This window comes from Carcharodon carcharias, chromosome 1, assembly GCF_017639515.1.
Source record: "Carcharodon carcharias isolate sCarCar2 chromosome 1, sCarCar2.pri, whole genome shotgun sequence".
NCBI classification, from domain to species: domain Eukaryota; kingdom Metazoa; phylum Chordata; class Chondrichthyes; order Lamniformes; family Lamnidae; genus Carcharodon; species Carcharodon carcharias.
The window spans coordinates 213,451,909-213,471,684 of NC_054467.1; the positions used below are offsets into that span (position 1 = coordinate 213,451,909).

General features: G+C 42.7%; 1 protein-coding gene across 7 annotated transcripts in view; it reads right to left on the minus strand.

Moving 5' to 3' along the window:
* znf532 (zinc finger protein 532) overlaps positions 1–19,776 on the minus strand; it is a 195,147-nt gene that overhangs the window by 130,335 nt on the left and 45,036 nt on the right. For 2 of the 7 annotated variants that reach the window (XM_041185715.1, XM_041185655.1), the window contains exon 1: positions 7,474–7,559. The exons of 1 other annotated variant lie outside the window; for it this stretch is intronic. The gene's annotated coding sequence lies outside the window, so the exon portion shown is untranslated. Of the gene's footprint in view, positions 1–6,001; positions 6,103–7,147; positions 7,261–7,473; positions 7,560–19,776 lie in introns of those variants that run through there. 4 more of the 7 variants (XM_041185691.1, XM_041185671.1, XM_041185680.1 and 1 more) reach the window with 4 other exon arrangements.

The window sequence follows — 19,776 nt, forward strand, 5'->3', positions numbered from 1 at the left end:
GAGGTAAAAACAGAGTTTCTCAGACTGGAAAGAGTAGTCAGTGATGTTTCCTCATGAGTCTTTGTTGGGGCCATTTATTTGGCACATAAATAATCCAGATTGAAGAATTAAGAATATTGAACTAATTTTTTACCAAATTACAGAGTATGCCAATTTGTGGCAAGTGCTATGAAAGACCATTAGGGTGGGCAAATTGGGGGCACCAAGTAGCTTTGGTGTATAAATGTAAAAATCATTAAAAGGTGTTAGAACAAGTCAACACAATATAAAAGACAAAGATAATATATGAATTTGTAGCCAGTATATCAGAACATGAAAAAAAAACTTGCATTTTACAACCTCAGGGCATTGCAAAGTGCTTCGTAGCAAATGAAGTACTATTAAGTGTAATCACTGTTGTAATGTAGGAAATGCGGCAGCCAACTTGCAGAAAGCAAGGTTCTATAAACAGCAGTGCGATAATAACCAGCTAATCTACTTTGGTTGTGTTGAGGGATACATGTTGGCCTGGGCATCAGGGAAAACTCCCCTGTTTTTTTTCAAAATAATGCCATGGGATCTTTTACGTCCACTTGAGAGGGTAGTTGAGGCCTCAGTTTAATGTCTCATCTGAAAGAAGCTAATTTCAATATTTATATTCATGGTGCATTCCAGGAAGGATATAAAAGCAATGGAAAAGTCCTCGTATATCCATCGCGAGGGATGAAGAAAGACATGAGTAATGGGCCTTTTTTCACTGGAGCTGCATACATTAAAGAGATCTTCAAGATTATGAAGGGTTATAATAGAATAAATAGTATTTTCCACTGTCAATAAAATGGTACAAATTTTGAAAATCACAAAAAGAACTCAAAAAGATTTTTTTTTACACTGTGGTTAAAAAGGTGGAACTTTTTGCCATAAACCTTGGTTGAAGAAGAGCTGGTAAATTAGATAGCTGCTAGAAAATAAGGAATATTCAAAGAATACAGTGAGTAATTGAGTCGAAGAATAGGATTAGTAGTTCGTGTGAAGGAAAACATAATTGGAGACTTAATGGGCTGAATGTCCTGTTCTGTACTTCCCTGTTTCTACAATTCTATTACTACTTGTGACACTTTAGATCTCTCTCTATTTACAGTTAGTCAATTCCAACATAATAACAACTGCTTCCATCTAAGCAGCCGGGTTATTCACAGATTAATTTATGAAAACAAACAGTAACAGTGAGTTACTGATGCCAACCTGAATAATACAACAGCTTTGAACCAGCTCATGAAGGGTTAAGCAGACAACCCCCATCAGCTGAGTTCCTTTGGCAAGCTTTATTTGCATATCTCTCTCTCTCTCTCAAGAACCTGGACAAGTGCTTCTTTAACAATGAGGTGCTGCTAATTCTACTAGCCACAGTCATTCTTAAAATCATGCAAGTGTTCCCAGAGTTGCATCTTGAATAGAGAACAGAAGCTCAAGGATGTTGCTGTGAAGCCATATTGCATTTTTTCAAAATAACTTACTTTTACACCAAGAAATGTCAGGTCGTCGCAATAATGTCCCAAGGTCAGGGACGCTCTCCCCAGTCTTGCCTTATGTGTCTGCATGGGCATTAATCTCTGCTGAGGCCTGTCAATTTACTTTAACTTTTAGGGCTCTTTTGTCCTTTTAAATGCCTGACCACCTCTGCTGGTGCCACATCAATGGCCCCACTGCAGCAGCACTAGGATATTGTGGTTGTGCACTGGCAGGTTCTTCCTCTCACTGGTGGGAATCTCACAGGGAGCCTACCATGCATCGCTAATGAGCTCTCACCAAGAGAAAGGCCTCAGGGTGGGAGAAGAGCAGGAAGACAGGAGTGTTTCCCATCTGCTATTCCACACCAAAGAGAAGAAACCCAACAACATCAACAATTTATTTTTATGTAGCATCCTTAACATAATAAAACCTTCCAAAGCGCTTCACAGGAGCTTTATAAAACAAAATATGACACCGAACCACTGAAGGAGATGTGAGGTAAGAGGACCAAAAGCTTGGTTAAAGAGGTGGGTTTTACAGAGCACCTTAAAGAGAAAAGCAAGGTAGAGGGAGGGAAGGAGTATATTCCAGAACTTAGAGTCTAGGCAACTGAAGGCATGGCCACCAATGATGGAGCAGTTAAAATTGGGGATGTTCAAGAGGCCAGAATTAGAGACGTGCAGAAATCTTGGAGGTATTAGGGCTAAAGGAGATTACAGAGATCGGGGCACGGGGGGTAAGGCCGTGGAGGGATTTAAAAACAAGGATGAGAATTTTAAAATTAAGACGACCAAGAGCCAACATAGTGCAGCAAGTGCAGCTAGGGGTGATAGGGGAATGAGGCTTGGTGCAGACAGCAGAGTTTTGGATGACCTCAGGTTTACAGAGAGTAAAATGCAGGATTCCAGCCAGGAGAGCATTCGAATAGTCAAGTCTAGGTGTAACTGCATCCCACTCTGATTGTCTTTCTAAAGAAGAGTTAATCATTCTATAGAGTATGGGCAGACCATTGGCAAAGAAGTCAATACTTTATTGAAGATAGCCATTAACACAAAATAGGTAGAAATGTCGCTCCCCTTTTGAGGGGAGCGGTCCTGTCGCTTTGCCCTGCTGCTGACCCTGTTTTGAATTGTGAGGATAGCATGATTAGGGTATTTGTGGGCTGTCCCCTGTAACACTGAAAAGGGGACTATCCAAGGCCCAGGTCAGACTGGAAAATATCACCTCTCTACCTTTTTTACATTGCTCCTGGGGAACTTTGTTTAAACTTCCACTTTTGGGATCTTCGTTCAGCCCAGAGTGAAGCCTGCGAGGGAATCTTACGGGGAGTCTACCATGCATCACTATACCATTCAGGGGTGAGCTGGGCAGAATTGCCAGGGTTGTCCAGGAACACCCCCACCAACACATATCCAGAATGGCTGTAACAAAAACAGAATTACCTGGAAAAACTCAGCAGGTCTGGTGAATTCCAGGTAATTCTGTTTTTGTTTTGGATTTCCAGCATCCGCAGTTTTTTTGTTTTTATCCAGAATGGCTGTGAAAGGTAAGGTGGGAGGTGCGAATGGAATTCATCCTCTCCCTCCTGGATCTTCTTCACCGAGGCAGAAAGCCATTCTCCCGCATTCCCCACAACGTGAACCAATATTTGAGGTCATATTTTCGGGAATCCAATGAGAGTGGTAAAGTTAAGCCAATGAAATTCTCCAAGAAAACACAGCCCTAATTTTAACCCTGCTATCCAAGCTGGAACAGTGTGTGCTAACAGTTGGAATAGTCGTCAAAATACTACCTGCTATTTGATTATGTGGAGAGACCAGAGGAGCTGAGGCTGTTCTCTTTAGAGCAGTGAAGGGAGATTTAATAGAGTGTTCAAAATTATAAGGGGTTTTGATAACGTGTATAGGGAGAAACTGTTTTCACCAACAGGAGGGTCAGTAAACAGAGGACAACAGATTACGATAATGGCAAAAGCAGTGGGTGCGGGAGGTAAGGAGAAGATATTTTTTAAACACAGGAAGTTATTACAATCTGGAATGCACTTTTCAGAAAGGGTGGTGGGAACAGATTTAATAGTTAATTTCAAAAGGGAATTGGATATATAACTGAGAAGGAAAAATTTGTAGGACTAAGGGTATTGGGACAACAAAAGCAAAATAATGCGGATGCTGGAAATCTGAAATGAAAAGAAAATGCTGGAATATTCAGGTCAGGCAGGTTAGGCAAACCTGTGGCAGGGGCATTTAATCAAGTGGGAGGGCGGCTGGTGCATGCCACCTTCCCGCCTCCAGCCTGATTAAGTTTGTGGCCAGAAAGCCTGTGGAAATTGAGGCCTCACCCCGTGCCACAGGAAGCTCGCCATGCGGGGAACACAACAAGCAAACTCATGCAGGGTTGCTTGCCGGCTCCTGAGGGCTTCCTTCATTCAAAGGCACTCAGTGCTTGATCGAGGGATCTGGCATCAGGAAGGGGGAAGGGGTGCCTGCTGAGAGCCACCCCTTGCCTTGCTGCTGGTACCTCTAACCCTCTCCTTCTCACGTGAAACCCCCCCTGCCACCACTCACCTGCGTGCCTGGGTCCATCGATAATCCTCGGCCTCAGGTGCGTGTTGTACTGACAGCAGCCACACTGCCTAGTGGCGCTGTCTTTCAATAGAGCTGCCAGCAACTCTCAGCCAGTGGCACTTGTGTCCCTTAGTCCGTGATCCCAAGGGAAGGCTTTGTTGGCTTGTCAAGTGCCTGACTGGCACTTAATTAACTCTCCAGTTGGTGGGTGAGATCACTGTCACATCCATTAAATCCAGCCCAAAGTTTCAGGTCAATGACCTTTCATCAGAACTCTGGGTCTAATTGGATAACTGTTTCAAAGTGCCAGTACAATCATCAGTATGACTTTCTTCTGTGCTGTATTATTCTATGATAAGGTGCTTCATAAGGACGTAAATCAGACAAAATCGAACAATGAGTATGGTACTGAGTTAGAAACTCAGAGGTCGCAAATTCAAATCTCACCATGGGAAGTTGTGAAACTAAATTTGCACTAGATAAAATGGTCTTAAAAGCTGTCGATTGTCATTAACACTTTGGCTTACTAATATCCTTCAGTGGAGGGAACTTGCCACCCTTTAATTGCTCTGGCCTACACATTACTCCAGTCATACACAATATGGTTGACTCTGAGCCCCGAGGAAGAAGCAATAAATGCTAATGTAGCCCACATTCCAAGAACAAATAAAAGCATGTTGAAATCTCTGTAATGATACCCAGGGTATAATTATCAATAAAGTACAACCATCTCAAAACCTTGAGTTGGCACTTGCCAACCCACAAACCACCTGGGGCATACTAGAGGTGACATAAACGCTGAGCTTTAGTTTCGATCAACTTAAAACCACATGTTTGGGAGGCAATAACTGTGAAGATACTAATTCCATAAGAAATAGTAGGCTGCTCAAATGCCTGAGGCATTTGGTGCTCTTGTAAAACCCTTCCTCTCCCAGTATCCATTTTTCCCCCTCAGGTCCAAGGGACCCAGACTTGAGTGTATACAATGCCAAATCTGGCTCAAAATAAGAGCAAGGCCACCAATGTTAGGGTGAAGGACGTTGGGAATGCACAAGAGAATAGAATTGGAGGAGCACAAGAGTTTCCCAGAGGGTTATAGGATGGAGGAGGGAGCAGAGGTGGAAGGGACAAGGCCATGGAAGGACTTGAACACAAGGATGAGAATTTCAAATTCGAAGCATTTGAGGTCAGCATGCACGGTGGTTACGTAACAGGGCTCATGCCAGTTAAGATACAGGCAGCTGATTTCTGGATGAATTCAAGTTTATGGAGGTTGCAAGCTGTCAAGCCAGCCAAAGGATCACTGGAATTGTCAATTCTGGACGAAGCATCAACATGGATGAATCTAGAAGCAAGCGTTGATGATTAACTGTTCTTGATCAATTTAGCACTCTTAGCAACACCCCCAGATCTGCTGGCTCAACACAAGACACATATCAAACTTAGGAAATCATAGCTGCACCGCTCAGACTACTACATGTAACAACTGACATTTGTTTTAGTGCACATGGGAGGAAACATCCCGTTCTGAGCAATGTCATTCTGTAACCCAAAAGCAGACCCATGAGTGCAGGGTGACGTGGATGACAATATTTCCTTCCTGCCCTGTGGAGCAAGCACGCAGCTGAGTTCATCCTGCAAGGAACTGTGCTACATTGAACCATGGTCAAATTAATTCTGCTGTATTATTCTTTTTTAAAAATAATTCTATTTCATTTCTAACAAGACATGTTCACAATGCTCCAAAAAGTCACAGAGAAAACTAGGCCCAAGGACCTCGGCTATTGTATTTTGACTCGTGTGCTGACTCCGGCAGGCCAGAGTTCCTTCTATATGACACCCTTCCAAGGCAAGAACCCATACTGATAACACTAGAGAGACTGTGAGAGCAGACAGAGAATATTTAAGGAAATAAAATTATCTGTTTAACCATCACAGTTACTTACCCTGAACTAGGCCACCACCACCACTGAGGCATATCCAAGCACTGTCGGCATTTTCTGTATTCCAGAATTCTTCAAAACGAGGTGAAAAACCCGTTCAAAATCTAGGTAGCCACATATGTCTCATTTTTAGTGAGAATACCGATGTTTTTAGTACAATAAAAGGCCTGCCTGGACTACTGGCAGCAAAAGTTAAATACTGTAATCCAGAAAGGAAGGAAGAGGGAAAAAAAAACATTGGGCGACAGGCCTGAATGCTTCAGCTCAGGGAGAAGTTTCCAATTTGTTAACATAAATGCTTGAATTTAACCATTTTTAATAATGTGTGCATGTTCTATATATTCTTTCCAACTCAGATTTGCTGTTTTGAGAAAACTGGTGGCCGTAGCTGAGAAATCTCTCTAGAGAGTTGCATGAAAACAAAGAACATTTCCTCCTTTTTAAAGCTTTGAGGGACCAGCGTCTGTGGCTTTTAAAGAGAGGTGTCAATCAGTAGCCCCAGAAGGCTTTGTGCTGATACTCAACTTATAAAAACAGATACACACATACATCTTTTTTTTAAAAATATATACATGGCTGTTAGCTAGAACAAGCTAACCAAGAATCTTTTTTTAATATTTTACAATAATTGATAAATTCAACTGGTTAAATTCATGACCATAATTCTCCTGGCATGGTGACTTGCTTAATGTAGGACACCGTTCATGTAGTCTGCTGTGTGATAGTACAAGACTGTGGCTTTTTTGCCCCAGAATTAAAGATTTCCTAACCACTGCATTAGGAAATATACATACTCTTTAACTGAAAAAGCAGCACCAAAGAAAAAACCTCCATCTTCTCTGCTAGCAAGCCAGCAAAGCATGTCTTTTATGCCCCAATGTTATGCACAAAAAGTCCAGCTTGCAGTACTCTAATTTGCACAGCAACAAAAATTTGGTTTCAGATTTAAATATACACTCCTGATCCATATACACTTCATCTCTCAGAAAGTAACAGATTACCCCAATCCACCATTTTTTTTGTAAAAGGGAGCACAGAAACCCTTCTTCATGCTTGAATCCTTTACCTCCAGACAGTGAAACAATTTCTTTTTTTCAAAGATACCACAAACATACCCATTATAACGTATTTAGCATACTATCCACATACCAGAATAATGTGTCTAGGGTGCAATCATGCTGTTTTGGATGGTACCTTTCTGCAAGCTTCTTGTATTGCTGCCATGAAGAAGGAAGCAATGTAGCTCAGTGGCTGCATTGTTCATGAAGCTGATCTGCTTCAAACCAGTTCTAGCCGGTTCCAGCCACCCCACATACAGCCATGGAAACTGTACTGCAGCACATATTGCCCAGTGTTTCCCTTTGCTTATGCCACATTATAGCAAGGTTTTCACCTAAAAAATACATTTTAAACTGTTCTTTTGAAACACCGCGCCTGTAGAATCATATCTAAATAAAACCTGACAGTTTCCCTACCTTTATTTTTGCCAGCATGTTGCTGTGATCTCTGGGAAAGTCAATATTGTAATAAAGGTTGTGATAGTAGAGTATGAAATGGCTGCGGTGTCCTAACAGAAATAAAATCACTGAGAAACTGTTGAGCTAAAATTATCTGCTCATATTTTTGAACATTCACCGACAGTGCAGCCAACAGGATTAGATTTTACTTAAACAACAAAAAAAATTAGAAGGTGCCACAAAATCTGTTTTCTTTAAAGCTGCCAGATCAGATGCTCGCTGTTAAACCAGTAAATCAAACTCCTTTACTACTTTTAGCCAGGAAGAGTCACAGAGATTTTTATTGGGATTTATGGGATCTGACGTGCCACAGCACAGAGAATGCAGATCAGAAAATACCAGTCCTTTCTGCTGTTTTTAACCACACCCTTTAAAAGAAGCCATTTTAGCAAATGTGTATTCTGCTAATTGTCTCATCCTTTTTCTTCAGGGCCCTGACCTTCAATTTAGCAGTTCAGACACCCAACAGTCAGTAATCATGGGTATGTGGGATAATTTTTATTTTTTTTAAACATTGCTAGTTTGTCTTTCATCACTGAAGAAAAGCTACTACAAATCTTATGCATCATTAAGCAACCAGTAGATTTTTAATTCAAACAGATGATATTACACAAAGTTTCAATGACAAGGCTGTGGGAGCCTGGAAAGTCCTGCAAAAGGGATAAAGCAAGTTTCACCATGAGCTTGGATAAAGCATAAGAAAGAATGGGAAGGGGGAGGGGTGTTATCACTGCAGACAGCTTCCCAGTTTGGGTCACTGCAAATTAACTGTTTGACGTTCAATGGTTCAAATGCACAGTATTTCGACAACAACAACTACTTTCAGTTACGTAGCACCTTTGTTTCTTGCAAATGGGACGAGCTGGTGATTCAAACTGTTGAATATTTTTCCCCCAACCACACCATCTCGAGCTAGTTAAGGTAGCCCTGATATGCAATGAAATGGATGGGCCACACCAGCAAAAAGCAAGACGCTGATGCCAGCCTGGTGGCTACACAGTATGCCTATACAGCCACATTGAGCTCACATCTGTCGACGACTGATCAAAGAGTAACATTGGCAATGGTTCCTTAAATCCATTGCTCAAATTATCTGTATTCATCTGGCTGCAGGACCTGTGTTAGCAAGTAGCCTCCAAGGAGGGTTTTATTTGAAAAAAATAGTAAATGAAGATTGTCTTTAAGTGAATGACTGCATTAGGTTGCAAATGAGTATTAATTCCTTTAATAAAAATAAGAAAAACAACAAACTATCCAAGGGAGCCACACAAGTCCTTTTCTAATTTACACTAAAGCACATTAGTCTTCAAAAAGGTTAAATATTTTGCAACATTGATAATCATATCACTACCACCGTTAATACTGACTTTACAACTAGATTTCATTTTTAAGATTGTCCTTTGGTAGCACATAATAATTGTTCCTCTCATTATCTTACATCTGTTCCCGAACAGTAAAGCAATGTTGAATATTATTGGTTGCATGTACCCTTTCAACTTTGTTTTGTAACCACAAAACAAACAGTGCAAGCTTTTTTTAAGAGCTCCATTAAATCACATCCACCACACAGCCTCTTGGGACCATGTGACCCCCTGAATAAGAAAAAGCTCATGAACATCTCCTAATTGTAGACCATCATTGTATCCTGCATTGATATATCTCACAAAGGTGGTGGCAGAAGGAACCCACCTGGCCATAAGTGGATTGGGACACTAAGGAAGATAGTTTAAGCCAAAGAAGTTATGTATCTATGGCTATCAGTTAGGCAGCAGGTGACAACAGGTGAAGGCCCAAGCATCTGAAATATATGTGACCCCATCCAAATAGGATAACTGTCAAAGCTCTAGGAGCACAGCCATAACCCAGCACAAGCACAGCAGCATACATTAAAACCACGCGCATTCCCTGAAATGGCCACATGTGAAACAACTCACTAAAGTTGCCATACACTCTATCATTTACAGTTCATATCATGAACATGCATGTGTTTTAATCTAACAAGAATTGCATTATTAAAAAAACTGCTACATGCTCAATTTGTCTGAACAGATTTACCAGTCCCAAGTGGAATTCTTAGTACAAAGGCTTGGTATACATTGTACAGCAAGCCTACAAGTCAGTATGCATAACTATTGATCAAGAAGCTGAAGGTGTAGTGGGTAAATGCACCATGTGATGTGGCCATGAGGTACAAACATCAAAATATCCTTAGGTTTGATCCCTGACCTCAGCTGTGCTGAGCCAGGTGATCTCACCTGGGGCAGTTAGTGAGTCGTTACAGTTAGGTTTGATGTTAAACCGAGGACCATCTCAGATGGACATAAATGATCCCGTGGTACTATTTAAAGTAGAGCAGGGGAGCTCCTTTTGGAATTGTGACCAATATATATTGCTCAATCAGCATTTCAAACTGATGACCAAGTCACTTATCTTACTGCTGTTTGTAGGTGCTTCCTGTACACAACTTGGTTGTCACATTTCCTACATTACAACAGCGGCTATACACTTCAAAAAATAACTTGGATAAAAGCAAAATACTGCATCCATACAGACTCGAAACATTAACTTTGTTTTTCTCTCTCCATAGATGCTGTCAGACCTGCTTAGTTTTTCCAGCATTTTCTGTTTTTGTTTCAAAAAATAACTTCATTGTTTGTACCCCAGAGGGCTGTGGAGGCTCAGCCATTGAGTGTGATCAAGGCTGAGATCACTGGATTTTGCACACTAAGGGGATAAAGAGATTATAGGGATCAGTCAGGAAAGTGGAGTTGTGGTCAAAGGTCCGTGATGGCCTTAGTGGATGGCGGAACAGGTTTGAGGGCTTATATGGCCTACTCCTTCTGCTATTTCTTATGTTCTATAGTAACTTCAGAAAATATTGAGGGTGTGAAAAGCACCTTATAAATGCTAGGCTTTCTTTCAAAATCATAACATTGAGGACAAGGGATGAACACATCACAGCCAGGGGTCCCATTCATAAACTATGAACCTAGGCTGGCAATCAGCATAGGTGAAAAACAGGTAAGGAAAGGATTACAATTGGATAGCCTGTTGTTGCTAACTGAGCAGGGTCAAAAAAAAGTATTTTACCTTTTATTTTCATTTTTATTTACTTATTTATCCTTTTTCGCCAACCCACCGCACCCCACCTCCCTCCACCACCACAAGGCCATCTGTTACCCAGTTTCTATGTTGTGCTTTCACAGAGCACTGACTTTTGCTCTGCTATTAATACATTCTGCTCTTTCCTTCACGCCACTATCAACATCTTCTTTAGTCTCTACCACTACCTTTAACACTTCCTCTGTCTTGTGCCTGCCCATGATTGGGTCAGGCCTGCCTGCCTGACGAACGGAAAATTCAGCCCAATGTATTTACTTGGAATGGTGTTTTCTGTCCAAGCTTTCCTCCTGGTTTCATCAGTGTTATGGAGTTGAAGATGTTCGATTCGTATCCAGGGGTGTTTCGTTGAAACATGTGGCAAGTTGAGGAGGTCTTGCAGGTCTCTATGGATGGGCAAGTCCAAGCTGCTGCTAATAAGAATTATTTCTCTGTGTGTTGCTGCATCCCGTCGAATAGACGGAGGGATGATATTTGAGAGGACTGGTAACAACTGACCAGGAGTTAATTTCAAGAGTTTCAGAGGTTGTCTTCATTACTGAGTGAAGGTGTGTACCATTGTGTTTGGTGTGATGACTTAGTACTCAGCTGTCAAGAATACTAGATCTATGGCAGAAGTGGAGTGAATGGTGGGTTTTGCACCCCAGCTTGTGCCAGTGAGCTTGTGGATGATGTTCACTCATGCCTTGGCCTTTTCGCCAGTCTTTCGGAGGTGGTGATGGTAAAGTAGAAGAGGGGTCAAGGGTCACTCCAAGATTGGTGGGAGCCGGATCATGCCAAAAACAAAGTGGCTTGTCAGTTGTCAGAAGTAACAACCTGGCAACCACATTATTTAATGGCCACTTAAATTTTCAAATCAAAGCATTATCATCACACTGTAGTAAAATAAATATAACTTATGCTACAGCATGTGAAGTAGGCAATACCTATTGTACTGATCTTTCATATGGTTCCCATCTCCAAACCATGGTTCACCCATTGTTCACAAGACCTCTGTCCTGGCGTGATTCACGTCGCCTACCAGAAAAACCCGCCCACCTCAATCAAAATTGAAGAAGTTCAGAAATGCCCCCTTCCACAATGGTGCCGACTATGTCAAGACAATGGCATGAGGGCTCTCACTCTGCCCCCTTTCCCACACCAATGAAAATTGCTGGCAGTGGAAATGGGGGCAAAAATCACATATCCAGGCCCCATCTGCCATTACTAAAGCCCGCTTGATGCCCCACGTTATGGCAGTGGAAGCTGAATTAACGTTTTGAGTCCACATGACTTCTTCAGAACTGAAGAGAGGTAGAAATGCATTGTACTTTATACTGTTTAAGAGGGGGTGGAGCAGGTGGAGCAAGATAGAAGGTCATGGATAGGTAGGAGCTCAGGAGAGATTAGGCCCGCCCAGCGTGACGTCCGCCGGGAAGCGCTATGTGCTCCCTGTGCGGGCGGAGGGAATCCCTAAAATCGAGAGTGCGCGCTTTTGTGCGTGTGCACGAAAGAGCGCACTCATCTCCCTGAGGCTAAGTGTAGCCTCAGGGAGATCGCCCCGACTTTTAAAAATATTAAAAATAGAGAAAAGAAAAATCTTTTACATGTCCCCTCATGTGACAAGGTCACATGAGTTGGGGCATGTTCATAATTTCCATAACAACTTTATTACAATTTTTAAAACCCTACATGAAACCTCATCCCAGCGCTGGATGGATGGACAGGTCCTTTAATTGCTTAATTAATCCTGTCAATGGCCTCAAGTGGCCATTGACAGGTCGATGGGCCCGCAGCTGACTTTGCTGTGCCCCCGCCTTCCTGAAAATTTAAATGGGGCAGGATAATGTCGGGGGTTCCGCCCGATGTCATCCCGCGTCATGTTACACGTCGGCGAGCGGGCCCCACTCAACAACCAGGTTCAATCTCCCCTGGGGAATGTGGACAACTCTCAACAGACTGGTCATGGCTGATGTGGCCATCCAACGTACAAGTGGCACCTGGCTGTAACTGCAGAAACCCTGATCAAACGATGGAACGCATAATAACAATTTGCCCCAACTCAAGTTTGAAGGCAATAGCCTGGAGTTACATTTGCTCTTCAGTAGGTCATTGATCTGGTTAGGGATTTGACATTAAAATTGTGATGACAGCTTTTGCTCCTAAAGCCATACAAAAGAAGAAGATAACTGGCAAATTGTCAAGGGAAAAACAGCATTCTGAAAGCGGAAAGGTCTTTGGATGCATTAGAGTAGTTTATCCATGGATAAAGTGCTATTCTGGACTATACAATTTTGGCTAGCCCAATTTGAAATCCAGGTCTGGTTGTGTGAAATGTCCCATTGCTTTCCTTGAAGTTCAGCTCAGCCATCTATTTGGCTGTTTCAAAGCTTTGACAGATGGCTGAGCTTTCACAAAACCTTTTAAGTTCAGCTCAGCAATCTGGCCGTTTCAACGGCTATAATTGATTCTGCTCAGAAGGGTTTGTTTACACAGTTGTCCAGGGGAATGTCAATTTGATTGCTTGGTTACCTTTTAATGGATTCTGTTCAGCAGTGTTGATTACATAGCTGTAGAGGGAAATGTGAGCTTGCTTATTTTGAGCTTCTGAAGAGGATAATGTTTTTTTAAGTGGCTATCAAATGATAGTATTTGTTTTATTTTGATAGATTTATGAACTTCTCAAATACTCCCAAATGTTATTAGAAGGCTGTTTATAGCAGACACTGGGTGAGTCCGTTGGACAATCGAGGGATGATAAGGGGGTTTGAGGGGTGCAATGGGACATGAGGGAAATAAGGGGAGAGGAAGCGGAAGGGGCATGAAGGGGACAGGGATGATGGTTAGGGGGCCTCACATGGTTCTCCACAACTGGGCCAATGTTTCTACGAATGGAGGCATGCCTTTAACTTGGCCACCTCAGCATTGGCTCGCCTCCAGCTCCACCGGCAGCAGACACAATTCCAGACTATGCCTCCCTCCACCGAATGAAAATCCCGCTGCCCAGTATTCCTAGGTCAAAGGTGGGATTGCAACATTGGGAAATTTCCCAACTCCTGATTCCCACCTCAAACATTAAAGTCTGGCCCCTGGGTTTAAAACTGATAAGGATGAGGTAAGGTCATAACAGCAGAAGATCATAAGAATAGGAGCAGCGTAGGCCATTCAACCCATTGAACCCACTCCCCATTCAATAAGATCATCTCTGATTATGAGCTTAGCTCCACTTTCCTGCCTGTCCCCCATAATGCTTGAATCCCTTGCAGATCAAAAATCTGTCTAACCTAGCCTTGAATAAATTCAATGGCACAGCCTCCACTGCTATCTGTGAGAGAGAATTTCAAAGATTAATGACCCTCAGAGAAGAAATTTCTCCTCATCTCCACCTTAAATGAGGATCCCTCATTGCTAAATTGTGCCTCCTAATTCTAGGTCCTGCAATGGAAGGAAAGATCCTCTCAGCAAGCATCCTGTCAAGCCCCCGCAGAATCTTTTATGTTTCAAAGAATCACCTCCCATTCTTCTAAACTCCAATGAGTAAAGACTCAACCTGCTCAACCTTTCCTCATAAAACAACCCCTTCATCCTGGAAATCTGCTTAGTGAACTTTCTCTGAACTGCTTTCAGAATTAATCTACAGAATTAATCTACACTTGGGATGGCAGGGATTAATCAAGGACAGTCAGCATGGTTTTGTTAAGGGGAGGTCATGTCTGACCAATTTGATTGAATTTTTCGAAGAGGTGATCAGGTGTGTAGATGAGGGCAGTGCATTTTTTGTAGTCTACTTGGACTTCACCAAGGCTTTTGATAAGGTCCCTTATGGGAGACTGATAACAAAGGTAAGAGCCCATGGGATCCCAGACAATTTGGCAAATTGAATCCGGAATTGGCTGAGTGACAGGAAGCAGAGGGTGATGGTTGAGGGGTGTTTTTGTGACTGGATGCTTGTGTCCAGTGGGGTTCCACAGGGATTGGTGTTGGGTCCCTTGCTGTTTGTGGTATATATAAACGATTTAGACTTGAATGTAGGAGGGTTGATCAGTAAATTCGCGGATGACACAAAAATTGGTGGGTTGGTAAATAGTGAGGAGGATAGCCTTAGATTACAGGAGGATATAGACAGGCTGGTCGGATGGGCTGATAAATGGCAAATGGAATTTAATCCAGATAAGTGTGAGGTGATGCACTTGGGCAGGACAAACAAGGCACAAGAATACACAATGAATTGTAGGACCCTGGAAAGTACCGAGGATCAGTGGGACCTTGGTGTGCATGTCCACCAGTCCGTTAAGGTAGCAGAACAGGTAGATAAGGTGGTTAAGAAGACACATGGATACTTGCCTTTATTAACCGAGGCATAGAATATAAGAGCAGGGAGGTTACGCTGGTTAGGCCACAGTTAGAGAATTGCATGCAGTTCTGGAATCCACAGTATAGGAAGGATGTGATTGCACTAGAGAGAGTGCAGAGGAGATTTACCAGGATGTTGCATGGGCTGGAGAGTTTAGTTATGAGGAGAGATTGGATAAACTGGAGTTACTTTCCTTGGAGCAGAGGAGATTGAGGAGGGACATGATTGAGGTGTGTAAACTTATGAGGGGCATAGGTAGGGTAGACAGGAAGGAACTTTTTCCCTTGGTGGAGGGATCAATAACCAGGGGTCATAAATTTAAGATAAGGGGCAGGAAGTTTAGAGGGGATGTGAGGAAGAATTTTTTCACCCAGAGGGTGGTGGGAATCTAGAACTCACTGCCTAAAAGGGTAGTAGAGGCAGAAACCCTCATAACATTTAAGAAGTATTTGGATGTGCACTTGCAATGCCATGGCATACAAGACTATGGGCCTAGTGCTGGAAAATGAGATTAGAATAGTAAGATACTTGTTTGACCACCGCAGACTCATTGGGCCGAAGGGCCTTTTTCTGTGCTGTAGACCTCTATGACTCTATGCTTCCAATGCAAGTACATCCCTCCTTAAGTAAGGAGACCAAAACTGTACATAGTACTCAAGGTGTGGTCTCACCAATGCCCTGTACAATTGTAGCAAGACTTCCTTATTTTTATACTCCATCCCCCTTGCAATAGAGACCAGCATTCTATTTGCCTTCCTAATTTACTTGCAGTAATTACATGCTAATGTTGTATACAGACACCCAGATCCCTTGGTACTGCAGCATTCTGCAGTCTCTCTCCATAAAAATAATATTCTGCTTTTCTTTTCTTCCTGCCCAAGTGGGCAACCTCACATTTTCTCACATTATATGCCATATTTTTGCACAGTCACTTAACCACTCTATACTCCTCTGCAGACTCTTTGGGCTGAGCCAGGATGCCTTGGGAGCCCTTTAAAATGGCAGGCAATTTTCAGGAGTGCCTTTTAAGAGTGGGGGCTGATGTGGGTCGTAAGCCCACACTCTGCACTCCACTAATTACAGTTTGCCAACCTGAAAATGATCCATTTATCCCGAATCTCCGTTTCCTGTTAGTCAACCAATCCTCTATCCATTCTTCATTATCATCCCCAAAACCATGAACTTTTATCTTGTGGAGTAACCTTTTATATGGCACCTTATCCAATGCCTTTTGGAAATACAAATACACTACACCTACCCCTTTATCTACCCTGCTTCTTACTTCTACAAGGAATTCTAATAAATTTGTCAAATACGATTTCTCTTTCACAAAACCATGTTGTATTATGATTATTTAAACATTCTGCTACTACACCCTTAATAATGGGTTCCAGCATTTTCCCAATAAACTGGCCTGCTTTCTGTTTCCCTCCTTTCTTCAATAGTGGTGTTACATTTCTAATCTGCTTGGAACTTTCCAGAATATCGGGCAGAATTTTCTCTTCGGCGTGTGGGAGCGTGCTTCCCGATGTCACCACGCATCATTCCGATCTTTCGTTCGGCGGGCATGCACAGGAGTCTGCTGCATGCCTGCCGAACTGTCAAAGGCCTGTTAAAGCTATTAATAAACCAATTTAGGTAAATGACAGGGTTGTCCGTCCAACCGGCGGGCAGGCAAACAGCCCAAGCGGCTTTCGCATTTTGTATGCAACCTCATCCACGGGTGGGATGAGGTTTCATGAAGGTGTTATTATATAATTTTTTTAAATTTTGACAATTCATAAACATGTCCCAGCTCATGTGACACTGTCACATGAAGGGACATATCTGAATAATTTTAATCTTTCTTTTTTTCAAACTTGAAAACTGAACTTAATCACCCTGAGGCAGCTCCATGGCCCGCCCGCATAAAATGGCGGCACGCAGCCAGTTGTGGGTGGCACTCGGCTCTGTGCCCGCTCCCAGCCAGCCCACCCAACATGCAGAAGATTCTGCCCATAAGAAACTTTGGAAGATTACAACCAATGCATCTACTATCTCTGAGACCCTAGATTGCAGGTCATAAGGTTCGGGAAACTGACAGCCTTTAGTCCCATTTGTTTTCCTAGTCCTTTTTCTCCAGTGATCCTGATTGTTTTAAGTTCCCCTCTCCCTTTTGCCTCTTGCTTTTCTACTATTCTTGGAATACTTTGTTTCTTCTATTGTGAAGACAGATACAAATGACTTGTTCAAAGCATCTGCCATTTCCTTGTTTCCCACTGGATAGGCTGAATGTTCCTAAAGCTGATAAGGCACCAGAACCAGATGAGATGCAGCCAAGGACACTGAGGGAAGTAAGAGGCCCTGGCCATAATGTTTCAGTCTTCGTTAGACTCAGGGATTGTGCCAGAGGACTGGGGAATTGCGAATGTTTCACCCTTGTCCACAAAAGGGTGCAAAGATATGCCCAACAACTATAGGCCAGGCAGTTTAACCGGCTGGTGGAGAAGCTTCTAGAAGTGATCATTTGGGACAAAATTAATAGTCACTTGGGCAAAAGCAGGTTAATTAAGGAAAGCCAGCACAGATGTATTAAGGGCAAATCATGTTTGACTGCCTTGCTTGAGTTTTTTGATGAGGTTAACAGTGAGAGTTGATGAGGGTAATGCCGTTAAAGTGCTATATAACACACTTAAGAGCAAAGTGAGAGTTCATGGAATAGAAGGAACAGTAGCAAAATGCGTACAAAATTGGTTGAGTGACAGGAAGCAAAGGGTAGTGGTTAATGGATGTTTTTCAAACTGGAGGAAGATTTTTGTGGAGTTCCCCATGGATCAGTGTTAGGATTCATGCTCTTCCTGATATATATTATTGACCTAGGCCTTAGTGTACAGGGCACAGTTTCAAAATTTACGAACGATACTAAACTTGGAAGTATTGTGAACTGTGAGAAGGACTTCAAAAATGGTACTTCAAAAGGACATGGGTAAGTTGGTGGAATGGGTAGAAAAATGGCAGTTGAAATTTAATGCAGAGAAGTGTGAAGTGATTTATTTTGGTAGAAAAACATGGATAGACAAAATAAAATAAAGGGTACAATTCTAAACGGGATGCAGGAGCAGAGGGACCTGGGTGTATGTGTGCATAAATCATTGAAGGTGGCAGGACAGGTCAAGAGAGCAGTTCATAAAACATACAGCATCCTGGGCTTTATTAATAGGGGCATAGGAGACAAAAGTAAGGAAGTTATGTTGTATAAATCAATGGTTTTCCCTCAACTGGGGCATTGTGTAGAGTTCTGGGGAGATGTGAAGGGATTAGTGAGGGCAGAGAAAAGATTCATGAGAATGGTTCCAGGGATGAGGAACTTCAATGGTATGATAGATTGGAGAATTTAGGGCTGTTTTCCTTTGTGAAGAGTCTGAGAGAATATTTGATAGAGGTATACAAAATCTTGAGGGATCTTGACAGAGTAGATATGGAGAAATTGGTCACATTGGTTGAATGTTCGAGAACCAGAGGGCACAGATCTAAAGTAACTGGCAAAAGAAGCAATGACGACATGAGGAAACACTTTTTCACACAGTGAGTGATTAGGACCTGGACTGTACTGCCTGAGGGTATGGGGGAGGCAGGTTCAATCAAGGCATTCAAAAGGGAATTGGATTTTTATCTGAAAAGGATGAATGTGCAGGGCTACGGGGAGAAGGTGAGGGAAAGACAATCAATGAATTGCTCCTTCAGAAAACCAGCAAAGACACAATAGGTGGAAGAGGACAGCATCTACCAGACAGCCTCCTGTCAAAGTCAAGAAGCATGATGAGTCCAGAGGGTTTCATGCATTGCTTGCCCCACCCACAGCTTCTGCTCCAACTCCCTGTCATGCTGCAAACTCAGGAGCATGCAATGGCTGCCACCATACCTGTTGGAGACTTTATATGAACAGATCATCAAATCACTTGCTCTTTCTGTGAAGATGTAACAACACTGCTTGTCAAATTCAGGACGTTGCCACAACATCTCCAAAAACATTTCGGAGTGCTTCCAGAGACATTGCAATAGCAGAGGTTATTCAAAATTACCTTACCTGCAAGTTCCTAGCCAATGGGCCTGCCTAGTCCAAATTTGGTATTTGGGCCCCACATTCGCTGGTAGGGCAATACGATGTCATGGGCTCTGCCAGAAGGGCAATGTAAATTTGCCAGCCATGGAGTGTTCAGAGTTATTTTCATGAACAAGTGAAAACAGGTGCTAGGTGGGTGTTGTACTAATAAGACAAGCCTGTTTGAAGTCTAGTCTTATCGTGCAATTTTACTCCTAATTGCTGATGAGCATCATTTGAACATGCCTAGGCAAACACCTGCATCTGTAGCACCCAAACACTGATTGAATGCTATTTTTGTGGAGAAGTATATGTGGAATCCTTGCACCCAGTGCCACTGAAGGTGTGGAGTGCTCTGGCTAACACACAATAGCACATTTCAGATGGCTCAGGGACCGAATGAAAGGGCACACAGGTTCCCAGACACAGCACTGGAGATCTTGGTAGATAAGGCCCAGAGGAGATGGGATATCTTTATCTGCAAGGAGTGGGACGCCACCTCACCTTCCTCTCTCCTTCTCAACCTCCGCCTCCTCTTCCTCTTGTGACTCCTGAGCTTGATTCTCTGGCACAGTTGCTGATTGAACAGTTGGTCCCTTATGATCACTAGATTGTGGATTATGCAACAAATCACCGTGACTCTGGAGTCATTTTCACCATCCTGTCCCTCTCTCCTCCTGCAGACCAAGGGGGACCCCGAACAAGATGCCCATGACCAAGCTCTGCC